Source organism: Protopterus annectens, chromosome 8.part0 (assembly GCF_019279795.1).
Source record: "Protopterus annectens isolate FY-2018-M chromosome 8.part0, PAN1.0, whole genome shotgun sequence".
In the NCBI taxonomy this organism is placed as follows: domain Eukaryota; kingdom Metazoa; phylum Chordata; order Ceratodontiformes; family Protopteridae; genus Protopterus; species Protopterus annectens.
Genome location: NC_056741.1, coordinates 109,278,501 through 109,292,536, shown reverse-complemented (window position 1 = coordinate 109,292,536; position 14,036 = coordinate 109,278,501). Strand labels below are relative to the sequence as shown.

The 14,036-nt window shown below is 34.5% G+C and overlaps 1 protein-coding gene across 1 annotated transcript in view; it reads left to right on the top strand.

Annotated features, from left to right (window-relative positions):
• LOC122808151 (C-type lectin domain family 4 member E-like) overlaps window positions 1-14,036 on the top strand; it is a 505,545-nt gene that overhangs the window by 490,330 nt on the left and 1,179 nt on the right. The window lies entirely within an intron of this gene.

The window sequence follows — 14,036 nt, the reverse complement described above, 5'->3', positions numbered from 1 at the left end:
ACTAAAAACTTTCCAGTATTGTGTAAAGGATGTATGTTTTATTGATAATAAAATATTTGATTTAATTGCTTCAGTTAGCTGCAATGAGTGTCCTTTTGTTATATAATTCCAATATGAAGATCTAGGTGTTGTTTTATAATTTAGCAATATCTTGTAAATACTATTTTCCATTTCATACTCATTATATATGATTTCATATAGGTATTTCATAAGTTTATGATTTTCTTTAAATGCAGAATTACTAACTATGCTGCATGAATCTTGTGAGTAATTCAGAATGCTTTGCATAGTTAACCAATCTTGTGGAATTTTGTATGTTGTTTCTATTGTTTGCATATCCAGGACTTTTAGTTCTTTGATGCATTGAAATCAACAAACAAATCCTTTCTATTCCCTGGAATTAATTATTTCTCTGTATATTTTATGTAGATCGCGCTTTGTAACTATGAATGGTGTTAAAAGATCAAACCAGATTTTTAAATCTATATTTGCATTAATAATTTTCCTAAATGAGTCAATGTAATAATTTATCATACGAGTTTTAGTGGGCTTAGTTATGTTATATTGCATACTAATATATAATATATGCTATGGCAAATTGTTTTTATCTATTTGACATTTTTTTGTAAATCAAATTAATTTATTGATGTTACAGTTAGTAATTCTTTCCAATTTGCAGAATAATTTGGACTTATCCAATCTGAGATTGTTTTTGATATTGATGCTTTTATATATGCTTCTATATCAGGAAAGTTTAAGCCTCCCTGTTTCCATGGTCTGATATGATGTGTTAAAGCTATTCTGTTTCTTTTGGGAAACCATAAAAATGTTATTAAGCCTGAGTGTATTTCTTTGAATATATTCCTTTCTGGTAACAGTTGTATTGCCAAAGCTATATATATAATATTGGGTAGTAAAACCATTTTTATTAACTGTAGTCTATCTTCAAATATTAATATTTTTGTTCCATTTTTCCACAGAGATTTTAACTGTATTGATGATATTATTTTAGTTTTTTGAGACTAATTCATTATTATCCGTGCACAACTCAATTCCTAGATATTTTAAGGTAGATTCTTGTTTCACTATAATGTGATTCTTCTTTGTCTGCGATACCTTTTTATTTAAAAAAAAAAAAATGATTTTGATTTATTGAAATGGAGTCCTGAAGTCTTGTAAAATGTGTCAATTAAAATATCTAATTCTTCTAATGTCTCTTTTGTATTGGATAATGTTAATAATATGTCATCAGCAAACACCATTACTTTAGAATTGTATTGTTCATAAACATCTACTCCTTTGATTTTTGTATTATGTATTGAATCTGCCAATATTTCAATAGCCAAAGGAAATAGAATCAGTGACATGGGACATCCTTGTTCAGAACTCTTTGTTATATGTATAGATTCAGAGGTGAAAGGACCTACCTTAACATACATTTAATTATTTGCATATATATATTCTTTAGTAGATGAACAAAGGAAGGAGGAAATTCAAATAACATCAGAATTTTGAATAAATAGTCCCAATTTAGGGAATCAAAGGCTTTTCTATATCTAAGCTAATTATGTGTGTTTCTTTATTTTCCTTATTAACATAATCTATAAGAGAAATTATCCTTTGAATATTGTCATGTGTGTGTCTATGATATATAAATCCAGTTTGATCATTATTTATTGCTTTGGATAGTGGTATTTTCATTCTGTTAGTTAATAAAGTCATAAATATCTTATAGTCATTATTTAATAATGATATAGGTCTGTATGAGGTACAGAGGTTTGGAAGATGGATAGTATCTTTGAAGGAAAACATTTATATATTTACATAAGTATGCCATCTATAACTGGAGCTTTATTATTTTACATTCTTTCATTGTATCTGTAATTTCTTTGTAGGATATGTGTGCTTGCAGATCTAGTTTTAATTTCTCTGGTATTTTTTGTATATTAGAACATTTTTCATCTAGATTTAATTGATCAATATGTATATTTTCTTTTTGGAAATGTTCCATAGAGTGATTTCTATAGGCATCAAGAATGCCACCTATATCCGATACATTTTCCCCTTTCTTTTCATGGAAGATACTTTTAATGTTATTAGCTTTTGATTCTTGTGGATAAATTATGTAGATATTTGGGAGAAGTGGCCATGGTATTAATTTTTAGTTTTTCTAAAGCTAAGCTAGTTTTATGTGTTAGAATTTCATTGTATTTATTGTTTAATACTTCTACTTTCTTTTTCATCTCCAAATGATTATGGTTTTTTGCAGCTTTTATTGACAAAAGTTTGAATTGTACATCTAATAATTCAGAATCCCATTCTTTGATTTTTTATACCAAGTTAGGGTTTTAGCATATATATCAGCTTTTAATGAGTCCCATATCATTATTTTATTTGTCTCTGTGGTGTAATTAATATCTAAGAAGAAGCAGTAAAAGAAACTCACCACTGAGCAAAGCAACCTTGGATAAAAAGAACTGTATAGGAAAAAGCAAAAACCAAGGGTGCACCAATAGCTATGTAAAAATCCAAAGGTTAGCAGCAGACAAATCCAAAACGACAACAGCCAACGATATATTCTACTTTTTATTGACAGGAACAGAATAAAACAGTAAGCGCTTTCACGTCCTTTAAAAGGTGCTTTAAAAGTTGATCGCTTAACACAACATTATATGCATAACATAGTGCAGTTAAAATGACTTCATAAAAATGTTGTTTCAACATTATTCATAAAACACATATAGCCCACTCTTTAAATACAGCTTCTTTGCACAGCTTAATCACATACCAAGCAATTAACTAATCCTCAGCTGTATTTAAAGAGATGAATTCCTTAGGCACAGGCACTTTAAACATGATTAGTTAATTGCTTGTTAGGTGATTAGGCTGTGCAAAAAGGCTGTATTTAAAGAGTGGCTTTTCACTGAATGTTATTGAAGTCTGAAGAAGGCCGTGAGGACGTGGGGCTGGCTTACTATTTTATTCTGTTCCTGTCAATAAAAGTGGAATATATCGCTATTGTTGTCGTTTTGGATTTGTCTGCTGCTAACCTTTGGATTTTTACATAGCTGTTGGTGCACCCTTGGTTTTTGCTTTTTCCTATAATATCTAAGAAGAACTGTAATTCAGATAATAACCGGGGTTTGAACTCTTTAATTTTAATTATATATGCTGGAATTCTGGAGTTAAAGATTAATGGTTTGTACCCATTTTGCAGTTTTAGTATCAATGAATTGTGGTCTGAAAAGGGGTAGGGAGTGATTGAGAAATTAATGATTTTAGAGTGTACGTTATGGGCAGCAAATATTTTATCTATTCTAGTTTGGGTGCCAAATCTGTGATCTTGATGGGAAAACAACAAAGATTTATCTTCTTTAAAATTTGAAAGTATCCATAAGATGAAATGATTGTAGCCTCTTGTTTAAAGCTTTTGATACAGCAGATGTACATAGCGGTCTTTTATTTGTAGTTTCAGAAATATCAAATATACAGTTAAAATCTCCTCCTAATATTAAGTTGCTTTTATAATTATTGGAAATGAAATCCAAGTCTTTTTTAACAGTTCCTGATCCAGTACCTAGGACCCAGTATAGCTTGGCTAGGGTCCATAGTCTGTTATTATATTTAACTATTACTAATGCCATAAAGCCTTCTTTATTTTCATACATATAAATTATTTCTGGGTTAATCACATTTGCTTTCCATAAAATTGTTACACCTTTTGTCTGTCTTATAAGTGGATTGTGCCAATAGTGTATATTCCTTAGGATTCCATTTGTAATTGTCATTTGTTTTGAAATGAGTTTCTTGAAGGAAGACAATCTGTGCTTTGTTCAGTTTTAAATATTTCAGTAGACATCTCTTACTAGGATTGTTTAGTATTTAAAGATAATAAAGTTGAATCCATCTTAGGTCATTTAGACTATGTATTTTTTGTTTTATTGTGACTATTAAACATTTCCCTCTGATATTTATAAAGTATATGTTTGATCTTTTAAAGGAAATTATCAGTTTTATACTTTGAGTGTTTACCAATAAAGTAATGTTTTGGTCAAGCATACTAAAAATGTTTTTGTGAAATAACAAATTTATTTATTTTATTTATTTATTTTACATTTGTTGACTGGGATAGTCTGACTGGAAACATGTCCATTTTCAGTGGATGCCCAGGGAGAAAAGCTCCACAATAATAATGTTAATAATAATAGTAATAGTACAATAATATTCCAAGCGAGAAAAGGATATAGATACAATATGACGAAAAATTCATCACAACATGAACACATAGACATATGCAAAATGTTAATAGAGTGAGAAAAGAAATAGAATAGTACACAAATTTAGAGCATATTAGGGAAACAGTTTAGAGAGATGTTAAACTCAGCAGGTATAATTGTACATTAAGGTATAACACATCAGATGAATGGAGTATCTGCTTGCTGATAGTCTACTAGCTAAGAAAAGACCACAAATGTTGAATTGAGTTAGTCAGGGTTTAGGCATGGACAGAACCAGTTAGCCCTTAAGTATTTTTGAGGCTTTTTTAAATAGGGGAAGAGATTGTTCTTGTGTAAGGTTTGCAGGAAGAAGATTCCAAGTTTTACCCACTGAGTTAGCAAACAGGGAATCACCTGCTGTATTATTAGATTTTAGGGTTTGGACTAATAGCTTGTTGGATGAATGAAGTGGCCTGATAACATTATGTGGGCTAATAATACACTTAAGTCTTGGGGTTTTGTCCAGATGGTTAAGTATTTTGTGAGCTACTGTGAGCTGGTTAAGCTTTAGTAGGGAAGGAAATTCCAGCCAGTCGAGTTCAGTTAGGTTTTTGCAGTGATGCTTCCTGTATGCCATACCTGTGGTGAATCTAGCTATATGGCGGTAACAGGAAGATAGTTTGATGAGGTTAGCTTTAGAGAGGTTTAAAAATACTGGTGAGGCATAAAGGAGAGTGGAGAGAAGATGTGTTCGGGCAATAGCACACCTAGCATAAAGGGTTAGGAAAGGTTTGGCCTTATAGAGGGATCCTATTTTTTGTTGACGGACTTCATCGTATGGTCTATGGGCGCATCAAATTTAAGGTTAGTATCTATAATTACTCCAAGGAGCTTAGTTTGGTTATCAGGAGAGATGATTGTATCATTGTTAGACTTAATAGTAAATAATGGAAGAATGGATCTAGAGGTGGGTGAGAAAAGCAGCAGCTTGGTTTTGTTGGGATTCAAGAGAAGCTGTCAATCAGTTAGCCAGTTTTCTATACTGTTAAAAGTATTCTGAGTTAGGGATAGCAGATAAGCTGGTGAGGTGGAACAGCAAATCACCGTGGAATCATTGGCATGTTGGATACATTGTGCCTTTGGGATAGTAGTATGAAGGTAATTTATGAAGATAGAGAAGAGGAGGGGACCAAGAATGAAGCCCTGAGGGTCTCCTAAGGTGACTGGGAGATGTGATGACAGTTTGTCCTGCCATAAGACAGCCTGCTGTCTACCCCATAGATAGGACTGAAACCATCGTAGAGAGTGATGGTCCAGGAAGACACCTTTCAGGGTACTAGGTAGAAGTTGATGACTGACCATATCAAAGGCCTTAGAGAAGTCCAGAAAGAGAGCAGATGATAGCATGTTTTTGTTGTGATTAAGACTGATGACATTGGTGAAAGATAAGAGGGCTGATGTAGTGCTATGGTGTGGTCTGAAGCCACGTTGGGACTCTGTGAGAAGTTTATTATGGTTGAGGTAGTCCATAAGTTGTATGTGGACACACTTTTCCAAAAGTTTTGCTAGAGATGAGAGCATGACTATGGGCCTATATTTGGACAATTCTGTGGAACTTCCTCCTTTATGTAAGGGTATTACATGTGAAATTTTCCAGATGGATGGAATGGTTGCCTCAGAAATGGATCTATTAATGAGGGTAGAGACCGGGATAGCAATGGCATCAGCAGCTAGTTGCAGGAATTCAGCTGGGAGGTGATCTGTTGCTAGGGAAGTGGGTTTGGGAAGTGGGTTTAAGTTTTTTGAGAAGGGTCCATATAAGGGTAGTAGGGATAGGTTGGAAGCTAAAGGAGAAATAGGTTTCAGGAGGATTTGAGCTATCTGATTTGTTATTTTCGGTATGGCTGTGGGGGGGATTGGGTGAGGGGAGTTAGGCTTGGTAGTATTGAGTTGGGTGGCTAGTGCCGGGATAGTTTCTGTAAAGAAGCTATTAAATGTGTTCGCAATAACCACTGGAGTTTCTTCAAGGGCAACTGATGGGGTGGGAGTGGTAGTACGACCTGGGTGGAGGAGGTTATTTATTCCAGCCCAGAACTTTTGGGGTTTATTTTGATGCTTTTGTTGTAGATGGGTGCAGTAGTATTTTTTGTCAGATATGATAGATTTTTTTAGTGTCATTCCTTATTTGACAGTATCTGATTAGATCTGTAGGTTCTCTAGTATTATGCCAAGTGGACCAGGCCTTATTCCTATTGGACATTTTGGTTTTTGTAAGTTTTGTTAGCCATGGAGCAATTCAGGTTTTGGCATGGATGGCGTGTGTAGCGGCATGGGAGTTAAAGATATTGAGGAATGTAGTGATAAATAAGGTCACAGCCTCATCTACTGGAAGTCTTTTAAGTTCAGACCAGTTGACAGCTTTTAGATCTTGTAGAAAAATTGTCTAGGCTAAATTTTTTTCTGTTTCTTGTCACTTTATAGGTGTGATGATGTGTGATCTCAGCTTTGAATTTGATAATGTAAGTGAGGCAATGATTATTGAGGTCATCAGGTAGTGTGCCTGAGTGATGCATCTGCAGGTCACCATTGATCGGGATCCGATTTAGGGTTCTACCTTTGTCTTTATTTTTGCTATACCTAGTAGGGGAGGATATGGTTTGAGTAAACCCATGTAGGTTTAAGTGGTTTCTGGGGCCCTCAGAAGAACAAGTGTTCCAGTCGATGTTAAAGTCACCTAAGATAATGGTTTCTTGGGGATAGTTGCAGGCTAGCCAGTGCAATATATGTTCCAGGGTGCTAACATTTTTTTCCTGGGAGAATATATATACAGACAATATATCTACGTTCATTTTTATTTATTTAGTTTAGTGATTGGAGTTTCAGCATTGTTTACCTGTGGAGGCTGTTGGGTGTTACTAGTGACTGTGAGGTTGGACTTAAATAATATAGCCACCCCACCACATTTCTTGGATTTCCTGTCTAACCTAGGGATGTTATAACCTGGGGGAGTTATTTCAGTGTCTTTGGTTGCTGGTTTGAACCATGTTTTGGTAAGGCAGGGAATATCCGAAGATTGGCCAGCTAATAGTGCATGGAGGTAGTGGATTTTATTATTTAGGCTCCGGATGTTAAGATGGCAGGCTATACAGGAGTTTAGATATTTATCTAGCAAAGAATATTGGGCAGGATTATTTACCTTGGAGCCAATGTCAGAAGATGTAGTGTTGTTATGGTGTAGGTGGGAAATATCTGGTGTGGATGGGCCAGGGTTAGGATGGATGTCACCATCTTTAGTTAGGTTGGAGTTCAGCTGGGTTATCAGTTTCAGTATTTTACTAATAAGCATTAGATATTGCCTAGATTTTTGGCTGATATAACTAGGTTGGAGAGGGTTATGGTATTTGGGGGCGGGGTTTGGCTAAGGAAGAGGATATGTAGTTAAAATGGTCTGGTTTCTTTAAAAGCAAGAGTAGTGCACGTTTGGGAATTTGGGCCTATTAGGTCTGAATAGTGTTTGTGTTCATACGCTGTGAGGTGGTATGGTACATTGAGCAATAATAATAGGTAGAGGGGTGAGAAATATTTGGATGTTATTATTGTTAGATTTAAGACGGTGAATAAACAAAGTGTTATATTTATTAGCAAGCAAGTGGTTGTGTACTATACTATTAGTGTAGCAGATGAAGAGGAACAGCAAAGTGAGGGATTAAAGTATGTTAAGGGGAGGGATGGATGATTAAGCAGAAAGATGGAGTAAGTGGCATGGAGGTTGTGATTGGGAATATGGATATAGGGAGGGTTTAGGTGTGATAAATTTAGCTGTACTGGGGCAGGTGGGAATTGGGGGCAGGGAGGGGTGTGAAGCGAGCCCTCGCAAAGTGAGGGCAAGCAGAATGGGGCTAACACTGCTCTTCAGGTTAGCTTATTCCAGGTAGGTAACTTAATAATGGCGTTTGCCTTTTAATTTTAAACAGCAATTTTTAGTTCTTTTTGGGTAATTTTATGTATGGCTTTAGTCACTTAATGTTTTAAACATGTAGAATATATATTTTTCAACAGTGTAAGCCACTTAGAATTAGCTGCTCACAGTAGTAAATTCTGCTGGTAAAGCCTTTCTGCACAGCATACAATTATGGAGTATGCCTTTTAAAGCAAATAAGCATACTTTTCTTTATCAGGTAGGCCGATCTCTCTTTGCGGCTAAATTACACAATACAAGAGAGGGCTTTAATGTAGGGCAGAAAAAAGTACTAAACAAGGCTCCAGTTATAGAGGGAGGTTGGGTTGTTTTATAGTGTGTTTAGACCCAGACTGACTTAGATAAAGCACACAAGAGAAAAAAACACCAATAATGACCTTATAGTGATTCAGAAGTAATTGGGCAGGCAATCTTAGCCTTCTGAGTGTATCCGCTGAAAAGGTACAGGATTTCTGATAGAAGCAAGTCCTTTCAGTGGGAATATGGGGTAGAGAACTTTACAGTGATTCAAAAGTAATTGGGCAGGCAGTCGTAGCCTTCCGAGTGTATCCGCTGAACAGGTACAGGATTTCTGATAGAAGCAAGTCCTTTCAGTGGGAATATGGGGTAGAGTGGGAGGGTGGTTTAATGGTTAAGGTGTTTGCCTTACAAATACAAGGTGCAGGGTTTTAGTCTCACACGGGATAATTTTCTAGGCTTAAAATGGCTCACAGGGGCAGTTAGCTTAGTACTAAACTATGAACCTATGAACCTTATAGTGATTCAAAAGTAATTGGGCAGGCAGTCTTAGCCTTCCGAGTGTATCCGCTGAAAAGGTAAAGGATTTCTGATAGAAGCAAGTCCTTTCAGTGGGAATATGGGGCAGAAAATCTTATAGTGATTCAAAAGTAATTGGGCAGGCAGTCTTAGCCTTCAGAGTGTGTTCACTGGACAGGTACAGGATTTCTGATAGAAGCAAGTCCTTTCAGTGGGAATATGGGGCAGATAAATGTAACCTACTGGGTCCTGGTGCACTAGGGATTAAATTTAAATTAATAAATGTTAACAAAACTAAGATTCCACCAGCCATGGAATGAAAATCATTCCTAATCTGATGGATAAACCTAAGTCCATCAGATTATCACTCATTCCTTGACAATCCAGAACATCTGACCTCCGTAAATTGAATTATCATATGGAGAATATTTGTAATAGGAATAAGCAATATTTATATTATTTTGAACAGATATAGTGCTATTGTAGAGTAGACAGAATTCTAATACAATATAAATGTCTGCTTATTGTATAAGCAATTAATATTTACATGAAAGATAGATAACAAGCAATTCAGTCATAGTAAAGTAGGATGTATCTTATATAAAACCTCAGTAAAAGATTATAGCACACAGTTATTTAACATATTCACCCTTATTGATGAAGTCTTTCAAAACTTATTACTTAATCTAAATAGATGGTAATAACATTTATACCTAATGTTTATAATGCAATGTATTTTACTGGATAAATCAGAAGTTATATTTCATTGTTTACCAACATTTAAGTAATCACTTTTTTTTGTTGCTAACTTACTTAAAGCATCAAATTTGCTTTATGTAAACATTGATGAAAGTTAGTGCATTTTAATTATCAGTGCATCCCTCTTCCCCCCATTTCCTACACATAAGGATTTTCATATCTGTCATTTCTTATTACAAACTGAGTGAAATTACAGGTTAAAAACAACAAATTCACTTATTGTGATTATTGATTAAAGTTCCATATTCATACATTACCATTTTATGGCATATACTGAATATTCATACATTTCCATTTTATGGCATATACTGAAAGTTTTTAGATTTAAATGGCAACCTTCTATTTTGTATAATCAGCAAATTTAAACTGAGCAATTATTGTCAATTTAAGACTATTTGTTCAGAATGTTATTATGTTCTGTGACATTCATAGTTCAGGCTTCTATTGTTTCCCTTGAACAACTTTGTCAGTTTGATGTCATGTATAAAACACTAGTTATCTTGGTAACAGCTTAAGTATTATGTATGGTCAAGATGGGTTACAAAAACTACAATTCAAGTTAAAGCAATTACATGACTTGTTATACATATTTACTTATATAAGAAAATTATCATGCTTCCCCTTGATGTTCAATGTAGTGTATGTCATTTATGACAAGTTAGAACAGTCATGTAATTATACTCAAGCACATGTTATTAAACTGAGTGTCTATTGTCAATTTAATACTATTTGTTCAGAATATGATGTTACATTCTATGACATTTCAAGTTCAGGCTTCTATTGTTTCTCTTGAACAACTTTGTCAGTTTGATGTCATGTATAAAACATTAGTTATCTTGGCAACTGCTTAAGTATTATATATGGTCAAGATGGGTTACAAAAACTGCAATTCAAATTAAAACAATTACATGACTTTTTATGCATATTTATGCATATTTACTTACATAAGAAAATCATGCATCCCCTTGATGTTCAATGTAGTGTATGTAATTTATGACAAGTTAAGCCAGTAGTGTTATTATACACAAGCCCATGTTAGTAAATTCAGTCTTTAATATCTAAATTCAGCAGAGTGCTTCATCTTATGTGACGATTACATATTTTAGGTCTAGATTTACTAAAATCATACATTACATAACTATTGTGTGTATTTTTTTTATTTTGGCTGTTGCTTAGTTATTCATGAGACCACAAGCTGTTAAATACTATTGTCACTCTCTCTGTTACCATAGCAACCTGGGAGCATCAGTTTCTGTTAGTGTGTCTGTGTATCTCTTACCAGCGGCTCTCGATGCACCTGAAGCATAGCTTCACTTTACTGGAACTTCAAGCCTAAATTTCTTCCCTTTCAGTCAGTGAGGCAGTAGCCATGAAAAGAACAGAGAGCAAACAGGTCAAAAATGAAAAAAAAAACTCACAACAAGCTGCCAAAACAAGAGACAAGACTCTCCTCCAGCCCTCCTTCCTCTCACTCAGCAGACATACAAACAAATCACTCTCTGCCAAAATATCCCAAATCACAGCTCCATCCACCCCCTTCCCCTGGACACAGGCCAAAATACCAAATGTCTCTTCCCAATTCACAAGCATCAGTAAACCTTGACCACAAGCTGCAACTTACAGCCTCCCGGAGTCGAAAACGGCAGCATATAACAGCTGCATCCACATACACCATGTCAGGCTTAATCAAACTGCACTTGAAGCTATGATACCTGCCATAATTGATATTAATTGTGTTTAGACAGAATAATAATGACATTTGTACTAGCTGCCAGACATGACGGCATCCACACACACCATATCAGGATTAATTAAACAGCACTCAAAGCTATGATACCGCCATAACTGATATCAACTACATTTAGACAGAAGAATAATGACATTTGTACTAGCTGCCAGACACAGCTGCATCCACGCACACCATATCAGGATTGAACAAACAGCGCTCACAGCCGTAATACCTGCTATACTGACATTAACTATATTTAGAATAATGATGACATTTGTACTAAGAGTGTGCTACTATAATTTAATCAGGATACACATGACATTTCTAAATCATGCTTTAATTGAAGAGAGCATTAGTCTCCATGACAGCATTTTGTTTTCAAAACACTCTACAGTTACTGCTATTATATGTGATGTTGATTTGTTAAATTTGAGTCTGAACTCTGCTGAATGGTACCTTGTTGAATTAGTTAATTAATTACTTAAATTATTATAAGTAAAATCAATGAAATATAAACAAGATAAGTATTCACTGAGTTCAAGTAGGGGGAATAGAAACTTCTATGTTTGTATTATATGTTGCTTTGTTTGGCTTATGCATAATGTAAATAGTAACCCATCTTGACTTACCTTTGTTTGTGAAGAATTATTGGACTCTTTGAACATTCTGAATAAATCATTACTATTTCTCAGTTGTTTAAGAATCCCTCCTTTTTAAAATAAAAACAGATGACAAGTGATGTACCATATCAGCTGATACTTTGAGAGATGTAGTTGTAAGAGTTATTTTTTGGGACAGCTATCTTGGAATCAGTTTTTTGTTTCTTCTTTCTAACATCAGGCCAAAGATTTGTTTCTTTTATTCTTTTAAGAGTATTGGCCATCTACTCCATTTTTTCTGGGATAGGCACTATGTTGTTGTTTTTTATGAATATAGTAGCTTCTTCTAAGTCATTAAAGGTTCTCATCTCATTGGAAAAAAATATTTTTATCTTGTCTGGAAAGGCTAGATGTGCTTTAATGTTGCTTTGTTTCAACAGTTTTATTATTGGCCAGAATTTTTTCCTTTGTTCTAGTATTCTGGAAGAATAATCATTGTCAAACCTTTTCAGGCTTTGATTGTAATTTAAGGGTGATTTTCTCCAAGCAGATTTTAATATTAGTTCCTTGTCCAGAAATGAAAGAAATGTTATAACTATGGATCTGTGTGTAGTATTTGTTGAGTTAGAAGCAGGTTTCCTCAGTGCTCTATGTGCCCTTTCAATTCAAATGAATGTCCATCTTTCAAGTCTAAAAATTCAGGAATCCAGGTTGTTAAGAATTAAATAATGTCATCACCTTCAGTGTTTTCAGGCAGACCAAAGATAATTTTTTTTGTTTCTCCTTTCCCTGTTTTCTAAGTCATCTATTTTGCTAATCAGCCATGTATTCTGTTGAAGCAGAAATTATTCTTGGAATTCTTCCTCTTTGAGTCTCCCTTCAATGTCATTTAGAGAAGTCTATATTTGTTATTTTTATATGGTGTTGCTGTAATAGTTCCTTAAGAGTATCAGTCTGTTTTTTAGAATTTAACGTGATGCTTTCTAAGTCAGTTTTTTTAAGCCATTCATCTTCAAAGATAGTTCCTGTAAGGTATATGTCATCAATTGCAATTATTTTTTCAAAGCAGCATCTGGGTGAGGATTCCTTGAGTTGTTCATATTCAGTGACTCAATATATCTCCAATTTGCTTGACAGGAAAATTTCTGTATATTTCCACCAACATTGATATTTATGTAGTTTAGTAGTTTATCTGTAAATTTCTGATGTTTTAAACTTGAAAATAATAACATTTTCCTTTATTATTATACTAGTTTATGGAGCTCTCAAAATTCACTGCTCTCAGTTGGCCATCTAGGCTTCGCCCCAATATTAGTTCCTTTGATGGAATTAATGAAGTGTTCCATTAGAAGTAAGAGAAGCCTTCATTTTATGGTTTAATAGAACTGCCACCATCTGTTCCTTGCAGCTATAAATGTATGTTAGCATGCACATTATGCAAGGACGTCTGGATAAGGCCTGCTGACATCAAAGACACCGACCTAGATGTTGCAGTATAAAGTGTACACACTGAAGCAAATCAAGCACATGCCTTCTTATGCATCCAATTTAAATATATACAGTAACTAGAAAAAAAATGCACAATGTAAATGTCACAGCCATATGAAGAACCCATTTTAATTAAATATTTAAGGTTTAGTAGAGGTATGGGAAAAGAGTGAATGCTATCCTAGTAGTGCTCATTGTCAGGCATGGGGTGCAGACAGTTATGGAGGCACATTTTCTCTGGTCTTTCATGCTAACTAATGTTCTGGAGTTGCATGAAAGGATTTATAAAAGCAGATATTACTAACCAATTATGCTTAACAATGCACAGTCACCTTTGTACAGTCTACTATTCTTACAGCAGTCAGTAATCAGTAGAACATACACAGACTTTATTTGCATATCCTATCACTGATGACTTATGAAGTAGTACTAGACTTGTATAACCCATGATGCATTGTAATCACCAGAAACATGCTGTCTTCACATTCCATGAGGCTGGCATTGGGCTT